At 46.5% G+C, this 18,557-nt stretch overlaps 1 pseudogene; it reads right to left on the reverse strand.

The window, feature by feature from the left end:
• Positions 1–12,489: 12,489 nt before the first annotated feature.
• LOC103602673 lies at positions 12,490–15,240 on the reverse strand (annotated as a pseudogene).
• Between the last annotated feature and the right edge of the window lie 3,317 nt (positions 15,241–18,557).

An 18,557-nucleotide genomic window follows, 5' to 3' on the forward strand; every position in this document is an offset into this window, starting at 1 on the left:
CCAAAAACATCCTAACTGACTTGGTCTGCATCGTGTTAGGGTTTTGGTTTTCTTCCCAAGAGCAGTGGGAAGTTATTAGGAGGTTTAAGTGGGGAGAGTCCAGAAAGGGGGAACGAGATCAGATCTGCATTTCAAGGCATCACCCTGGCTGCAGGGTAGAAATGGGCTAGTGGCTGGGGTGGGTTGCAGTTGGCGGGTTACTGGGCTAGTTCTGATGACAGGTTACAAGAAGGAAAGAGGGGAATAGATCTGGGAGATTTTTGGGAAATTAGTATGGTTGATGAAACTTGATGGTTTGGGGGGAAGGAAAAGGGTGTCAAGGGTGACTTCTAGGTTTGTAGCTTGCTCAGCTGGAAGAATAGGGGTGCTCCCCACCACAACAGGGCTATGGTTGTGTTGTGTCCAGTTCCTGGAGGGACTAGTCTTAGCTGGGAGAAATGACAGCTAACAGTAGTTTAGTGCCAGCCACCAACCAAGTGTGGCGCAAAGTGCTCTACATGTATAAACTCATTAACACAGAGATCTCATTTCCATTTTCCAGATGAGGAAACTGAGGCACTGAGAGCTTAAGTAATTTGCCCAAGGCCACACATCTAGCTAGAAAATGGGATTTGAATCCAAGCAGTTTGTCCCCATGAGGTTCCTAGGAATATATGTGCCAAGAAGTCTCTAGCGAGCAAATGACAGACAGGTAACATCTGTAACACTATTACTGGGGCCTGGGCCCCCAACCCCAGTGCAGAGAACTCTGGAAAGCTGGATTTTGATTCCTGGCCCAGCCTCCCTTTTCTAAGTCAGTTAGGCCTAAATGGCTTCTGACTAAGCAGCCTGGGAAGTGTGCTCTATTTCACAGCCCACCACCCCTGCTGAGTCTCTGACCTCACCACCTGATCAGGGCAACCTGCCCTAATGGATCCCCAGCAGGGCCAGGTGAGAGGCACTGCTTCCTCCCGCGTCTGGGGCTGCTGCTGCTGCCAGAAGGGAGAAGAGAGGACATCCACAGGGAAAGGAAGATGTGGATGAGCCAGCTCAGAGGGAAGGGTCAGCCCATCCTGTGGTTACCTGGAAAGAGGACTGAGAAGAGGGAGCCACCCTCATGTGCTCTACCTGCCTGCAAAGCACCCCCACTAGGAAATGTGTCTGCTCTCTGGACTCAGAGCAGCTCTCATCTGCACGTGCAGAGATGCGATTCTTCATCATGGCTTGTCTTGTCCACACACAGTGCTGACCGATGTCCTCAACACCGTCCTTCCAGTGGACACAAGGAGGAGTCTCCTAGACACTGTCCTAGATTGTCCCTCAGTGTAGGTGCATCTAAGGGTCAGCTCAGCACTAGGACTACAGAAGGGAGGGGGAGGAAGGGCCGGGGCACAGCTCTGTGTGTCTGTCACCACCACTGTCTTCCTCATCACTCATTGAGGACAGTTCACACCGAGCTTACTCTGTTTATATTGTAACTCAGATGTCACATGGAGGCTTCTTTTCCCTTGAGACCTGTATGAAATCTTATTGGTATTCCCCCACCCTCCCTTCCCACACACGTAAAGTCCAAAGTCAGTGGAAATCTAAAAGCCACCCTCCCACCCCCATTTCTACTAATTTATGGGGACAGGGAAGTGGTTTTCATTTCTCATGGCCCTTTCTACCTCTTGGGCTTCCACTTCTAAGAGTGATCTCTTTCATTCTGCCAGTTCGTGGTGGGTGTGAATTTCAGTCCTTCACTGCTTCCATGTATAATTGGCCCCTCACACAGATGGTCCTGGGTAGGCGGACTCTACCATATGTGGAGTCAGAAGTGGGTTCATGCTACAGTCTTCTGCCCTCCCCTCTACTTTCTTTTCTCTTTCTCCCCACTCTTCTTCATCTCCTCCTTCCTGGATTATCTAGTGTTGGGAAAATAGAATAATTTAATCAGGCCCCCTCACCTTAGGTCTGGTTGGGGGTGGTATGGTGCATTCTTTGTAAATATGTTGTGTGTGGGTGGAGTTAGTGCACCTGCATGGCGCCGCCACCTTGGCTGGCATTGACTGCCTTGGGCGTCTGCCCTTCACGGCCATGCTCTCCATCCTATGGCTCCAAGGACCTGTTTGCCAGTTACCTAGCTCATAGACCTGGGTGTGAGGAGTCTGGTGACCCAGCCTGGCATGTGAAGGGTTTGTGACCCAGTCTGGACAATGGGCTTGAGGGGTCTGTGAGCTCCAGACCCAGCCCTAGCTTGACAATTGGCCCCGTCGGCCAGGTAAAATAGTGCTGCATCTAGGGAGCTCTAATTTTTTTCTCCCTTCGTGGTGGAGAAAAATTCAGCTTTTTCAACTCTTCCTCTCAAACTCACACATCTGGTTCCATCAGGAAGCTCAGAAGAACAAAGACTGCCACTGGGCACAGTCTCCTCTCCTTAGGAGGCAGGTGGATTATAAACAGTCAGCTTCCCCCCCTAAGACATCCTAGGTACTGTATATGAATTCTTGTCTTACCTCCCACTCCTGGATTATAAATTCCTTGGAAGCAGGGACCATGTTGTTTTGTTCTCTGTGACATCCACTGCTTCCACCGCAGTGCTTGGCAACACGGCACCTTGTGAAATTGATCAAAGTCCCTACTTGTTCAGAAGCAGCCTAGTCACAAGCCAGATAAACCCAAAATGTCTTCAGGCAGACAGAGAGGTTTAAGAGACACGAATTCATTGATGGTTTCCTTGCACAGGAAAGACTTGAAAAGATTTCAAATTTTTGTGGGGCATTTCCTCTATGCAGCATGCAGGCTGTGGTGCTGGGGCAGAGATGAAACCATCATCTGTCCTGCAGGATCCCATCATAATTCATTGATGGTTTCCTTGCACAGGAAAGACTTGAAAAGATTTCAAATTTTTGTGGGGCATTTCCTCTATGCGGCATGCAGGCTGTGGTGCTGGGGCAGAGATGAAACCATCATCTGTCCTGCAGGATCCCATCATTGAGAGAAGGCACACATACTGCTGATTGCCAAGCGGTGGATCCAGGCAGGTGTCACTGAGTATGGACAAAGGGATCCCAGAGGGAACATGATCCATTTTGTGGTGGGGAGGTGAGGTAGATGATACAAGAGGCCACGGAAGGGCTTTACAGAGGTTATGATGCTTGAGGCAAAAGTGGAAAGGTGTGGAAATGCCTGTCCCCCTCGGAGGTTGGAGAGTGGTTGGCCCAGAAAGCATGCCCAGAGCAGGCAGGGCCAGGAGGGGCAGGGCCAGGATGGGAAGAGCCATATTGTGCAGGACTTTTCATGTCTTGCGTAGGAGCTGGGCTCTTTTCCTGTAGGTAACACTTGGGCACCCAGGAGGGTTTCAGCTTTGCATGGGGGGACACATGATTCCTTGTGCCCATTCCTACCTCCATTCATGCCTGGGAAGAGCAGAGGCAGGATGGGTGAAAAACTTTAAGATGTTTGCTTCCCTTAATAGCTCCCCAGGCTGTTGATATTCTGGCTCCCTGGCGTCTAAGAGGGAAGAAAAGAGTGGATTGAAAATTTGAAAATACTTGCGTGAAGGAGTAAGAAGCAGCTGAAAGTACAACCCTTATTTGGAGATGGAATGAATAAGTGAGATAAAATCCTAAATAAATATCTTGCATGGTACTAATTACATTTTAAAAGATGCCAGTGGAGAACAGATAAAATGATGCTGTATTTCATTAGTGGCTCCCATAATTCTATGGTGTTTGCCAGCAAGCCTTATTAAAGCACTCTGTAATTAAAGACCTGTTCTGGGTCCTGTAATTTAGAGCATTATCAAAATATGGCAAGTGACTGGAGGTAAGGAAATGGAAACAAACACTGCTTTCATGAGGTCCTTGCAGAGCACACAGAATGTGAAATTTCAAAGCTCAGCCTTTGTACCTCCCTGCCAGCAGGGTCAATCCACATTAGTGTTTTCTATTTGACAGGCAACCAGTTACGTTTTTAGTATCCCAAAGGAGCGTGGGTGGAGAAGGAAATCAGTTCTTTTTTTAAATGATTTTTAAAAATTAGGATATAATTCTCATAACATAAAATCACCACTTTACAGTGTATAACTCAGTGGGTTTTAGTATATTCACAATGTTGTACAATCATCACTACTGTCTAATTCCAGAACATTTTCATCACCCCCAAAAGAAACTATGCCTATTACCAGTGTCTTAGTCCGTTCTTGCTGCTATAACAAAATACCTTAGATTGAGTAATTTATAAATAATGGAAGTTTATTGCTCACAGTTCTGGAGGTGGGGAAGTCTAAGATCAAGATGCCAGCAGGTTTGGTGTCTAGTGAGGGCTCACTCTGCTTCCAGGATGGCACCTTTAGCTGTGTCTTCACATGGCAGAAGAGTGGAAGGGGAAATGGGGCCAGGATGCTGATTCCAACCTCTTTTATTAGGGTACTAATCCCATTCACGAGGGTGGAGCCCTCATGACTTAATCACTTCCCAAAAGGCCCCACCTCTTAATACTATCACACTGGGTATTAGGTTCCAACATACGATCTTTGTTCTTGGTTTTGTTTTTTTTTTTGGTTGCTGGCTGGTATGGGGATCTGAACCCATGACGTTGGTGTTAGCAACACCACACTCTAACCAAGTGAGCTAACTGGCCAGCCCTATCAATATATGAATTTTGGAGGGATACATGTATTCAGACCATAGCAAGTAGTCAATCCTCATTCCCACCCACCCTGCCCCTGGCAACTGCTAATCTTTCTGTCTCTACAGATTTGCTTATTCTGGACATTTCATAGAAATGGAATCATACAATATGTGGTCTTTTGTGACTAACTTCTTTCATTTAGAAAGTTTTCAAGGTTCATCTATGTTGCAGCACATGTCAGTCATTCCTTTTTATGATTGAATAATAGTCTGTTGTCTGGACATACCACATTTTGCTTATTCATTCATCTGTTGATAAACATTTGGGTTGTTTACACTCTAGCTATTATAAATAATGCTACTATGGACACTCATGTTTAAATGCTTGTGTGGAAACAGGTTTTCAATTGTCTCAGATACATACCTAGGAATGGACTTTCTGGGTCAGGTGGTAACTCTTTGTTTAACCATTTGAGGAGCTGCCAAGTTGCCTTCCACATAGCTGCACCATTTTACATTCCCAGAAGCAATGTATGAGGGTTCCAATTTCTCCATATCTGTGTCAACACTTGCTATTGTCTTTTTCCCCCTTTTTTCCTGTTTTTTATTATAGCCATCCTAAAGGTTCGAAGTCGTAGCTCATTGTGGTTCAATTTGTCCTGTAACCATGAAAATAGCCATCCTTGTGCTTTTGTTCTTTGTGACAAACCATGTAGATTTTCTCTGTGTTAAGCCAGCATGAGACAGTTTGAGGTCTTGCTCTTCCTGTTCCCTCTATTGGGCACTGGCTTGGAGACCTTCTCCTGACCCAGGGCACCATCAGAGGGAGTCATGTGAGTTGAGCTCAAATCCAAGTTCTGCCAATTACCAGCAAGGGTGAGCCCAGGCAAGTTACTAAACCTTCCTATACTTCATCTCTAAAATGGGACTGACTTAAGTGAGTGCTACTGTCTTTCAAGGACTCTAAGATAGACTTTCACATTTTAACATCTCTGAAATTGGGATGTGTCTTAATATGTCTGTTGGGTTGGTGGCAGTTATGACATAGTTGTCCTTGCCTGGGTGTACACATCAAAATTTACAGACAGGGGGGCCGGCCCGTGGCTCACTCGGGAGAGTGCGGTGCTGATAACACCAAGGCCATGGGTTCGGATCCTATATAGGGATGGCTGGTTTGCTCACTGGCTGAGCGTGGTGCTGACAACACCAAGCCAAGGGTTGAGATCCCCTTACCGGTCATCTTTAAAAAAAAAAAAATTTGCAGTCAGGGTGTGAGCTGCCTGGGAGCAAACCCTGGAGACAATGATGGAGTCTCTTTCTAGCAGTGCTACGTCACCAGCACTCTTGCCATAGAGGACAGCATTGTGGGGAAAGCACTGATCTCAACAACTCTAAGTGAAATAGTGATCACAAGGGTAGGCCCTAAATGTTAGGAAGTTTGGGGAATACCTGCACCAACTTATTTCATTCAAATTTCCTTTTTATCTGTGCAAGAGAGTGCTGTATGGTAAACATTTCTGTTTAAGTAAATCTGAAAGAGCTCTTTAAGTAAGTATAAAATAAAAATTCTAAGTGCTAAGAACGCTTGTGTTGATTAATTGAGCTTTTTTTTCTTTCTTAGGGGAAGCATAAAATAATGATGCATGTTACAATCACTGATGAAATACAGGTACTTAATTCCTACAAGGTAGGGCTGTTGAGAGGATTAGATGGGACAGTGTGTGTGAAACGCTTAACACAGAGCCTACTAGAGAGTAGTCATGTTATAAATGTTGATGGTTAAGAATATTATTCATAATAATATGCCTACTTGGTTAATTTTATGGCATGTGAAATTATTGCCCAGCTTTCTACAAGGGACCCTTCTTCTGACATTTTACGGAATCACTGATCCTGGAGGAGAAAAAACCATAATAAATGCTTATTTCTTTTATAACTCTCAGAAAAGTCAATAAATTAGCTAGCCCAATGAATACCCGAATTAACAAATGTTAGTCAAAGGCCCTTAGGGAAAAGGCTTGTTGCGTGCTATTTGCAAGACTGGAAGGTGACACACTGATGTAGTCCTCTTCCTTGAGGACACTCACATGACCCTGTACGGGTCAGTCCTGACCAGCAGTTGGCTTCTGGGCCCCCAGGGATACATGTGGTTCAGCAGCTTTCTCTGTGAAGCCCAGGAGCTTTCTCTCTGATGCCCTCTGTTACGCAGAGCTCTTCCCAACATTGGGTTCAGTGACTTCATGTTGGGAGCTTGAGACTGGCCATGGTTTTAGTATTTATACCATAGGAACTGGCAAACAACATAAATCAGGGTTGGTTTTTCTGTGTGTATATGTGTGTGTGTGTGTGTGTGTGTGTGTGTGTGTGTGTGTTTTGTTTTGATAGTTAATTACACCACTGCATTGAATTTCTTGGGTTGAGGTGGTGTCTGTAAGCTCAGTCTCAAACTACGAGCTTAGGGGCACTCACTGGGTCAGCAGAGACAGGCCTTTGGGGGTTTGTGGCACCAGCGGCATTTGCTCCCAACTTCCCTTGACACATATCATTGCAACATTGCCCACTATGATGTGGCTGTCTTTGGGGTTTGGGTGACCTGCTAGGAGGTTCTTCTCACTTCTGTTTCAGCTGCAATTCCATCTTCCAGATACTGGACAAACCTCTCCATGGTTTCCATATGGCTGGAGTTAGGCTCAGAGTTGAGGCTTCTGAGGGCTAAGTCAGGATAAGAGTGTAACAGAAACAAAAGAGGAAAGTAATGCATATTTGGTAACTGAAAAGGGGGTGGAGGGAGGCTTTCTCTTAATTTCTTAGTATAGGTGGACTCTCTGAAATTATGAGCGTGGTTGAATTTGTAGACCTCCTGCCCACTTCCAGCTCCCCGGGGAGAATTCTGTAACTGCTAGCTCAATTTCTCTTCTCTTCTCTCCTCTCTTTTCCAACTACCCTTAAGAGGCTTAGCAGATCTAGTAATGAAGACCAAGCAAGAGAGCTGGCCGGTTAATTCAGTTGGAGTGCAGCGTTATAACACCAAGGCCAAGGCGGGGAGAATTCTGTAACTGCTAGCTCAATTTCTCTTCTCTTCTCTCCTCTCTTTTCCAACTACCCTTAAGAGGCTTAGCAGATCTAGTAATGAAGATCAAGCAAGAGAGCTGGCCGGTTAATTCAGTTGGAGTGCAGCGTTATAACACCAAGGCCAAGGGTTGGGATTCCCGTTCGGATCCCATTACCAGCCAGCTGCCAAAAAAAAAAAAAAAAGAAAAAGAAAAAGAGAAGAAAAAGAGCAAGCAAGAGAAGAATGGGAAAGTGAAGGAAAGCAAACCAGGTTGCCTAGGGGAGAGAAGGCACTTTGAGGAGGAAGGTGCTAGAGCAGCATGGGGTGTGAGAGAAGTAGATGGGGATTGAGCATGCTATTTCGTTATTTTTTTGAATAGAAAATATGTGCACATGGTACACAATTACAAAAATCTCCCTCTTCCCCTCACCTTTGTAGCCTGCAACCCCATTATCCTCCCTAGAAGTAACCTTTGTTATCAGTTCCTTGCATATCCTTCCAGAACACTCTATGGCAGAGGTTCGCATGCTTCCCTGTGGGTGAGAATCACTGGGAGGGCTTGTTCAAATAAAGAGAATCTGCATTTCCAGCAAGTTCCCGGGTGATGCCGATGCTGCTGGTTCAGGGATCGTACTTTGAGAAGCACAGCTCTGGAGGTGTTTATAGAGACCGTTTTAATACTTACCCCTCTCTTTTCTGAAGTAACTTGAGTGTCTGTTCCTGACAATGGAAATGTTCCTAAGAGAGCATTGATATGGTACGTTTTCTGACTGTGGCCTGTCCCTATGCTAGTTTCTTCACCTGGAATATGCTCATCCCCGACCTTCACATGCCAAAGGCCCAGCTCAAAAGCTGCTTCCTCCAGGAAGTCTTCCTTGGTTCTCTCCCCATACGGGAAGAAATCTTATGCTCCTTTGTACTCCTACAGGAGTGTTTGTACCCTTCTAAGGGCACCTGTTACTTATTAGAACAGGATGTTAAAATGGGGCTTTCTCTGCCTCAATTTTTATAATTTTTTGTTAAAGAGATATCAGATTCCAAAGGAGTTTGAGAGAGATCATCAAATACAGAGGTTTCAGGCCCTGGTCACCTGGGGGACTGTAACATGGTTGAGAGGATTTGTGGAGGAGAGAGCTAAGCTGTAAGCCTAGAGGGGGAAAGGGAAATCCAATGGTGGTGTCACTTCCTTCCCCTGAGCCTAGAAAGCCTGGGCTTCAGGGAGAACCTGATGTGGATTCTCTACAGTTGGGGGATTCCCTGGATCAGGGCCAGACTTGTGCCTGCCTAAGAGCGCTGCAGCAGCCTGGGGCCAAGCAGAGAGAGGGAGGGAATGGCCTCCATCGAGGGCACAGCAAGGGCAGTGTGCTTGGTTCCTGTGGGCCAACAGGAAGTCTGCAAGTCAGCCATTGTGGGGACATCTTAAATCTCCTCTGGTATGGCTCGGGAGGTAGGGGACTGTGAGGCAACCTGGGCTGGAAGGCGTGGGAGGTGAACTTCAGATTCCCCTGGCTCCACAGGGCAGAGTCCTGGGAACTGCTGATAAGTCTCCAGTTTGGGGATCTCTGAGGAACCCCCAGAGCACCCATGAGCACAAGAGTGAGTCATCTTTACCCACCCACCATCCAGAGGACCTGATGTCAGAGACATGGGCTCCACCTCGTAATTTTGCCCTTCCTCCCTATGGGCAGGGACACTGTTTGCCTGCTGGTAGGAAAAGGGCAGAGTGGGGGAGAGAAAAAAAGCCACTCACCTTCCTTCAGGCAGCTGGAGAGATGGAGAAAATGGAATGCCAAATCAAGTTCACAGTTTTGATTATTTTATCATACTGGACACTCTACTGAAAGGAGACAGTGGTTGTACCTTAAAGGGGCTAAGGACTAGAAGACTGCTGTTTCCTGAGAGTGGCAAGACTATCTGCAGCCCACTGACATTTTCACTGGGGGCAGGCAAAGTTGTCCTTTCGAGTGTGTACATCATGTTTGCTTAAAGTGCACGCGCGCACACACGCACCCCACATCAACTCTTCTCTCTCTCGCTAGGCTATTATACACTCCTTGATATCACGGCTTATCACACCTTTGTGGCCCCTTCGGTGACCGGCACCATGCCTGGCACACCCTAGACACAAAACGAATATCTGCCCATTTATTCATGGATTCTCCCATTCAACATCAACATTTTTTGAGAATCCACGTTTAGTGCAGCAATCTAGTGGGAAATGACATGGACGTGACTTTTGTCTTCCAGGATCTTGCTGTCTGCAGGGGAGATGTAAGAGAAGTTTCTGTAGAGCCTCCGGGGGGAGCAAATTCAAATCCCCACGGAGGCCACAGTGACGCCTTGGCAAGGATGGGACAGTAGGCATGTGGGCATCTTTGGCAGAGCAGTAGACACACTGTGCCCCTCGGAAGGCAGCAGCTGCTCTTTAATGACTAGTGAGAATCCAAACCCACTGTTGCCAGTTTGCCCACTTTTCCAAAAAGAGCAAGAAATCTGGATTTTCATGTGAAATGTCCCAAACAAAACACATCTGTGGGTCGGTTCAGTCCAAGGGTCACCGTCTGGAGTCCCTGGACTGTTGCTGGTGCTCTCTCCCCAGTGTCTTTGTTTATAAAGACAGGCTGCCAGGAATTGTGAGGCACGTGCTGCTTCTTTAGAAATTAATTAGTCAGGGATTTGGAGAAGCTTTATACAAAGAATTGAGCTTTATTAAAATACTCCTTTGGCCTGAAGAAGAAATATTTTTAAAATCCCACCTCTAAGTGCTTAATCTGTACTTAGATTAAATGTACAACAAATAAAATTACCACTCTGAAAAGAGCTTACTTCCTGTTTCAGAAAAGTCCCTATGGCCTCGACAATTTGATTATAGAGAAGCAGCCTTTCCTGCCAGGGGTATAACAGGCCACAGACTTACTGAACTGGGTCACAACTAGCTGGCAAGTTGCATTAAGTGCAACTTTGTTACCTGGAAAATAACCCCATCAGTTGGAGATCTAGTGACAGCTTCTAGGGTGGATTCCTCCTTGCTGGGCTGTCCTTTGAGTCTCTATCCTGACACTGCTAGGATCACAATGCCCAGGAGCAAGGGTGGACATGGGGCTGGAGAAGTTCTGGGAGACACCGCATAACACAGCAGACAGCCCAGGATGGCACTCTATACCAGTGTGATGTATGACCGCCTCGGGGTACAAGTACAGCCACATTTCTCAATTTTATCACTAATATCACCCATCTACCTCTGTCAGCAGGAAATATAATTATCTGCCTCTTCAAATGCTCCTTTAAACTTTCTAAGATTCCTAAGCACTGGGTTCAAAGAGGTCAGTGCATCTAAAGGTCTCATGGAGAGAGAATGGGGAAGCTCCACCAGCTCACCCGCACTGTTGTTTCAGTTGCTGCCACGAGGTGTCGCTGCTGAAGACTGTTTTCGCACAGGCCGGCCCGCCCTACACTTTGGATGATGTCCTTGCTTGTTCAAGTCCTTGCCAGCCCCCGGTAGTGCCACATGCCGGGCAGTGTGAAGAAAGTCCAGGGATGTAGATCACTTAGAAGACTTATTGTAGCACAATAGTTGGGATGGTGAGGGAGAGGGGTGTCTAACATAAATTAATCAGCCACTCTGAGATATCAGACAGGCCACCAGAAGTCCTGTTTCTATAAAGACCACATAACTTTCTAGAAGGGCAGCAAAATTCTGAACTGACCTGGCAGGTTCTGGAACACCACCTGGGCTAGGAGGAAGGCAGTGGGCAGTGGTTAAGAGCACAGATTTTAGAATCAGATCTACCTTTGCCCAAATTTTGGTCCTTTAATAGCTGTTTAATTTGGGGCAAGTTATTTAATCTTTCTGGGCTTTAGTTTCCTTATCTATAAAATAAGGATTAAAATACTCGTTTCGTAGGATGGAGAGCTAAGCCATGTCAAAAGCTTAGCGTGGTGTCTCACCATGCCTGATTCACAGCTGAAATGGCCACACTTATGTGTTTTATTTGGGTCTCAGTTGTCCATATGTATATGTTTTTATCAAAATGTATCTATCATAATTTGATAACTGCAGACAATGAATGCATTTTAGCCTGAAACTTTTGGATACATTGGATGCATTGGATAAGTCCTTCAACCTGCTTTTTTTGGCAGCTGGCTGGCATTCAATCTGTTTAATATTCTTATTTTTAATGATCAAAATTATAAAACAGACGTCTTATTCTCAAATTCTACTCAGTGATAGCCTTGTGTGGTGCTTGATAGAGAGAGTAAAATAGTCACCATGTCTGGTTTTCAGCTCTTGTGCTCTTAGGCAACACAAGTGTGGACTGCCGTGTCAAGGCTGCCCAGCCTATGCTCCCATCCTCAAACACTCCCCCAGGTTTGCTTTCCTGCTGCCCTTTCTGTAGAGGACCTTGCCTCCTGCTTTGCTGAGAAAATAGAAGCCAGAAGGCAGGAATTGCCTCAACTTCCTGCTACCAAATCTCAAGACTCCAGCCACCAGCCTTCGCCATTCCCCTGTGCAAGGTTGCCTCCTGCCACCAAGGCCAGGCCCTTCCCGCTGGGCTCTGGGCCCTCTTCCCTCCTGCCTTCTCTGCCACCCTTGTACTAACCATCATCCTTACCACCCTTTGTTTTTTTTTTCTTTATATATATATATATATATATATATATTTTAAAAGCCAGATATATTTTTAAAAGATCACACTTACAATAAGTAAATTATGTAGTGAAGAAACATCAAAATAAAGCTGATGCATAAAAAGGCACACTCAAGGAGTTCAAGAGTGAAAGGAGAGAACAGTTCTTTTTGTTTTGTTCCTAACGCAGGAGGAAAGGGAAACAGACGTACTCAAATCATTTTTGCTGGTGAAGGTCTCTGTCAGTCGCAGTGGTTAACACTGGCTTCTTTTTCCCCTTGCCCAAAGCAGTCTTTCCTTGCACTGGCTGCTGAGAAGCTGCTTCGTCTTCTGCCATGTACAGGCAGTCCATCAGGGCCACCACAACTGCTGACATGGCTGGGACCACCTAGTTGGCCCACCAGCTGGCATTAGCTTCAACAGTAGTAATAAGAGTCTCTGAAGTCTTGGTTAACTTTGATCTGTCATCTGGATGAAGCTCCCCAGTGATAAAAGTTTTGGACCGTTCCTGGCATCTGAAGAATGTCCTACATCCTCAAAGTTTTCAGTAGCATCACGTCCAGGTTGTTCCCTTAACACTTCTTCCCTGCCAGGATGCTCTTCCAGAAATTTGGTCAAATCGTAGACCTCGTGGTGCAGGATCAGCCAGGTGCTTTTGCTGTGGTTGTGCTTCTGAATCTCTTCCAGGGTGTAGTACTTCACGGCCTTGTCCGACTGCTCGGCCAGCTCGGCATGTGGCGAGCCAGGCCCAGCACACACAGCCGCTCCCTCAGGAGCAGAGCACGCGTCCCAGCCGGCTCTGCCTGGAACATTCCCTGTGCGGCAGGGCCTGGCCACCCTTTGTTTTCAATCTCTCTTTCTCCTGTCTTTTTCCAGTTGACACTGGAACGTGTTCAAAATTCATTAAAAACAAAAAAGTGGAGAACCTTCTTTCCACCTGTATTAATTGGGAAGAAAGTTTGGCTGCTATAAAGACCTCAAATAACCAAACCCACTCAAAAAGCTTAAACAAGATGAAAGGTTATTTGTTTCTCACATAAGCATCCAGGCACAAGCAGCCCGGGCTGGCAGGGTGGCCCCATGGTGTCAGGAGCCTCTGCTTTTCCAGTCCCTTTGCACCACCATCCTAGGGGCTGGCCTTGACTGCATGGCACACGGTAACTCACGCTCGCGCAGGTGGAACGAGGAAAAGACGGATGGGGAGCCTTTCTATGTGGGGGCACAACTTTCACTCATACCCCAGTGGGCTAGAAGGTAGCAACATGGCCAGGCCACAGGAAGGCTGGGAAACGGAGCCATCACTCAGGTACCCAGTTAAACATAGAGGCTCTATTGCTATAGAATAGGAGGAAGGGTACCAGGGGACAACGAGCAACTTCTACGACTCCACACCACGTCCCCTCCAAGTACAGCTTAATCTCCATTTTCTCTTTCTCGCCCTCACTTTTCAGATGAGTCGTTCACACTTACTATCTGTTTCCTCCCTGTGTTTATTTTCCACATAGCTGAGGGTTTGCAAAAGTGTTTTGGAGAAAGAAAGGCAGAATATTACACAAGTCCATTCCTTGAAGGTGGACACGTTAGGGGAGGGGCGGACTACTGGAGAAGGCTACGTGTGGGAAGGCAAGGTCCACGGAGACAGGTCAGGCTATGAAAGGCACCTTTCTTGTCCAGGTTGCCCAGGAATGTGCTGAGCCAAAGAACAGACCCAAAACATAGCCAGGAGGCAGACCAGGGTGGAGGCTGGGGGAGATCGGATCTTGGGTTGAGCTGAAGGAAGGAGAGAGCGCAAGTGGTGGGAAGGAATGACCTTGGCAGCCAAGAGTGGGTGGGAGGCAGTGAGGGTGCCTTTCAAATTCTTGGTCTTCTAATTCCTTGTACATGGGGGTGGGGGTGGGGCCCTTTTCATGTGGTACCAGCTGTGCTTTCCCAGAATGGGTTAACTCCTTAAAGGAGACATACACCTAAGATGAAATTCTTACGTGCACTGAGTCCTTTCTGCTTAGATCTGTTCACTCTTATGATGTTTATAAGGTAACACATGCTTGGTGAGTTGCAGATGAAATTTGTGAAATCTGTCAAGACACAACAATTGATATCAATGCAAAGTATATGTTAAGATTAATCTGGATAATTCTGCGTCACACTGCCTGGGATCCAATCCTGGCTCACATACAGATTAGCCTTGTGGCATTGGGCAAGTGACTTAGCTCCTCTGTTCCTAATTTATAAAGTGAGGATAATAAAAGTACATTTAGTTTCAGTTGTTGAAAGCAGCAGAAAACCCAATCCAAATGAGTTTAACACTAAAAAGAGAATTTACAGGCTTATGGAGCTCAAAAGACCTAGGGATAGGGCCCGAGTGTGGTTTGATCAAAGCTTTCATTTTCTCTGAGATTTCTTTTGACTTTGATCCTGGTGGCAAATTAGGTGGGAATTCACATTTCCCCTTTGCACACTCTACCTTCTAGGAAAGAATGTTTGCATCCCAGATTCCTGGCCGCTGTCCTAAAACTCACTCTAGCTGGACTGGAGTGATGATCGCCCCAAAGGTCTCACCATGGCCGAGGCTGGGGGGCTCAGCCGAGGCCCTGTGCTCCTCGCCTGGAGCTAGGTGAGGAATTGGCTTCCCCAGAAGCTGCTGGACTCCTCTGGGAAGCCAGAGGCTGGTGGGAAGGAGGGAGAAGGCACGTGTGGGAAGCCGCTCTACCCATGCACGTCAAGTGGTCCAGCACCCTTTCCCTGGCAGCGTGGACTTCTGGGTGTTCTGAGATTACCTGTCAAAAGCAAACACAGAGCCAGAACATTGTAACATACTCATAAAGGAAAAGACATTATAGGCGACCACAGTGCTGTGTCTGTTCTCACCTCCCAGAAGTGCATTGTAACCAGATGTGCGTCGGTTATGCAACCCTTTCTCCAGGGCCACAGCAGGACCTGCGGGGGTCCCCAGCATCTCTGCCTTCATGGCCCCCTTCCTCCATAAATAGTATTAAAAATCATATTTTCTTACTGAGTTCGTATTGACTGGGTTCAGGACATGCTACCCCCAAACATGGCGCCTTGGCATCTGGGGAAACAGGGGAGGCAGGAAGGTCACTCTCCCTTCCCCTAACCTTCTGGACTGAAGCAGGTCATAAAAGAATCCTCTGACCTTCCTCTGAAGGCCGTCATTGCAGAGGGGCCCTCCCTCTACCCAGAGGAAAGGAATGTCCTTATCTCCGAAGACACAGGGACCCAGAGAGGAATCTGCACGAACAGGCCCCGCTCGGTCCTCCCTGGTTTATCACCGTCACATCACAGCCTTCTGTCCTCCAGTCACACGTCCACACGACCGTCCACTAACGTCGGCAGTTTTCCCTGTTTCTTTTGGTCTTCATTTCTGGTGCCTCTCGTGTCATGTGAGACTTATATTAAATACATTGTGTGCTTTTCTCTTGTTAATCTGTCTTTATTATAGGTGTCTCCATCATGAATCTTGTGATGAGTGACAAATCTTTTCTCCCCTTCAGTATTAAGATGACTGTGTTAATATTATATATTAAAACGTTGCCTTCAACCTAAAAGCTCATTTTTTTCTTCCAGTTTAAAAAAAAAAAATTAAAGCATTTTAGTGGGTTCCTAAAAGTATTATGAGCTCTAGACACTGGACCCACTGTGCCTGACGGGTAAGTTGGCCCTGCCTTTACCCCAAGGCACAACAGGAGAAAAAGTTTTGCTATCCACCTTTGCAAGAATTTAATCTTCTTTATGGTGCCCATGGCATTTTCTGATGATATCAGTCCTTCTGGAGCTTGGTCTGCCATCTTGCATTTGAAAATCCCAAGTTGTCTAATGTTTACATGGCAGAATGGGGAATCCAGTCTCCACCAGGGCCATAAAGTGTCACAGGCAAGACGGAGGCCTGGCAGAGATGGCCTAAAAATAACTAGCTGGATTCACAGCAGGTGGAGAGGAACGTGTGCTGTGCCGTGTTCAGGCGTTGGAGCCGTTCTGTCAGTGCATGGGGAGTGGGGAAGACCCTAAAACGGCCCCGATGCCTGCACACTCTCCTCCCTTCTGTTTTAATATTAAGCTCCTATAATCTTGAGTATGTTCATCCTTTTATAAAAAATTTAATTTGTCCAGGTAGATTAGATTATGCTGTGGTAAAGAACGATGCCAAAGTCTCGGTGCTTACAACCACAGAGATTTATCTCTCTTCATCCTCACGCCCACCTTGGGGTGGCTGGGGGCTGTGCTCCATGCTGTGCTCACTCAGGAACTCAAGAGCATGGAGCAGCCACCACCTGGGATGGTAACAGCAGCAATGGCAGGAAGGAGGAAAACGTGGCATGTTGTGAAACGACCTGTGTCACTTCCACTTACTTTTCTTTGGCCTCCAAAATACACGAAGAGGGTGGAGAGTACAATTCTGCCTTGTTTCCAGGACAGGGAGAAGGAGGATGCGGGTGGCCAGACCTAGTGATTACTATCATAATTTTAACCCTGTACATGGTGACTAATAGCTCCATTTTAGGGCTGAGAAACAGCTTGGGTTGCTGCTGTCAATGGGGACAGGAAAGGCACCCACCTGCCAAGATTGTGGTGACACCTTGTGGCAGTTGAGAAGTACCAGACTCAGGGGCAGGTGTCCCTGCTCTCTTGGCTCCAGGTGAGAGTTCCCAGAACTGGCCTGGCCTGTGGGACGGGCTCTGGAGGCATCTGGGGGGTGAGGAGTTAGGGTTAGACAGGGTCCAGGGCTCCTGGGAGGGAAGAGGGTTTCTCCTGATAGCTCCCATGGGGCACGGGGTCTTTGAGTAGTAAAAGGAATGTGATCCCACTTTGTGCTCCCAGCCAGGGAAGCAGGACATATCGTGATGTGTCACAGTCCACATGGTGAAACACTTTATGGGCAAGGTTGGCAAGTGTAGATCATGACATTGCACCATGTCCATAATATAAGCTAAGTGAAAAAAGCAAGATACAGAAAATATGACTATGTGGTGCTGGTAACACCATGGTGCTTGGGTACCTGTACTGGCCAGCTGCAAAACAAACAAACAGACAAATAAAAAACTACAGCCAACAGTTTTAAAAGAATGCATGTGTGCGTGTGTGCGTGTGTCCGTGCGTGCGTGTGTGTGTGTGTGTGTGTGTGTGTGCGTGCAGGTGTGTATAGCAGGTATGAATCAGTCCACAAGCTATATGAGCAAAAAATATTTAATTCCTTTATTTCCCTTTAATTAACTTAATTGTGCCTCTGAGCCACCACTCACCCTGATGGGAATTTACCCTCAGTTATTTTTAGGGTTCCCCATTGCCACGGTGGTGCTGGGGTCCCTGGTCCATAGCAGTAAAACACAGGGGTGCTTCTGTGACTTTTGGTCCCACTGATGTAGCCTTTCTCCAGTCCACATGGTCCCTGTGGGTGCCAGCGTCTGGTCGGGGCACAGGAATCTTGGTGAGACTGGAAGCACCCTTGGAAGTGTCACCCCTGAAGTCTTGCCACACCCCCCACACTGTCTCTTTTCTCCCTTCATCCCAAACGCTCTCCCGCCTGCCCCCTCCAGGACACATAATTCTTCAGTGGGTTTAAGTTCTTCAAAAGGAAGGTGTATATTAGCCTTGCTAAAATACTTGAATGAAGGGAAACTAGACGACCTGAAAATTCTCCTGCTACAAAGTCCTAGAAATGCTGAGTTTTCGAGAAGGAAGGAAGGGAGGGAGGGAGGGAGGGAGGAAGGGAGGGAGGGAGGGAGGGAGGAAGGAGAAAGAAAGGAGAAAGAAACCTCCAGGTACCACGTCCAGAGCCAAGACCTCATCTTGCTTCAGGAGGCAAGAAGTAATGGTGAGGAGAGAAACCGGTAAACTGGTGGTGAGCCTAAAAAACCCCAAATTTACAAGACTAATTTAGGATATACAAAAGTGAGATGGGACTAAAATACTGGATAACAATAATATATAAGGTGGGAGGGTAATGATCTGATTTAATATTTTAATGTCATTGAATTATTTAGGAGGGGAATAAAGATATTAATTCACTTTATATTTTATAACATCACACATGCATGTTCAAAATTTAGGGTATCCATTAAAATAAATATGAATGGGAAGGAAGTTAAATAAAGCCTGGATTTTTATCTGAAAGGGATATGAAGGAAAAATACAGAGAATAATACATGGAAGATGGAGAAAAAATGCGGAGAATAGCTAGATCACTTGGTTAGAGTGTGGCATGATAACTCCAAGGCATCAAGGTCAAGTGTTCAAATCCCTGACCAGCCAGCTGCAAAAAAAAAAAAA

This window comes from Galeopterus variegatus, unplaced genomic scaffold (genome assembly GCF_000696425.1).
Source record: "Galeopterus variegatus unplaced genomic scaffold, G_variegatus-3.0.2 Scaffold4249, whole genome shotgun sequence".
Taxonomy (NCBI): Eukaryota; Metazoa; Chordata; class Mammalia; order Dermoptera; family Cynocephalidae; genus Galeopterus; species Galeopterus variegatus.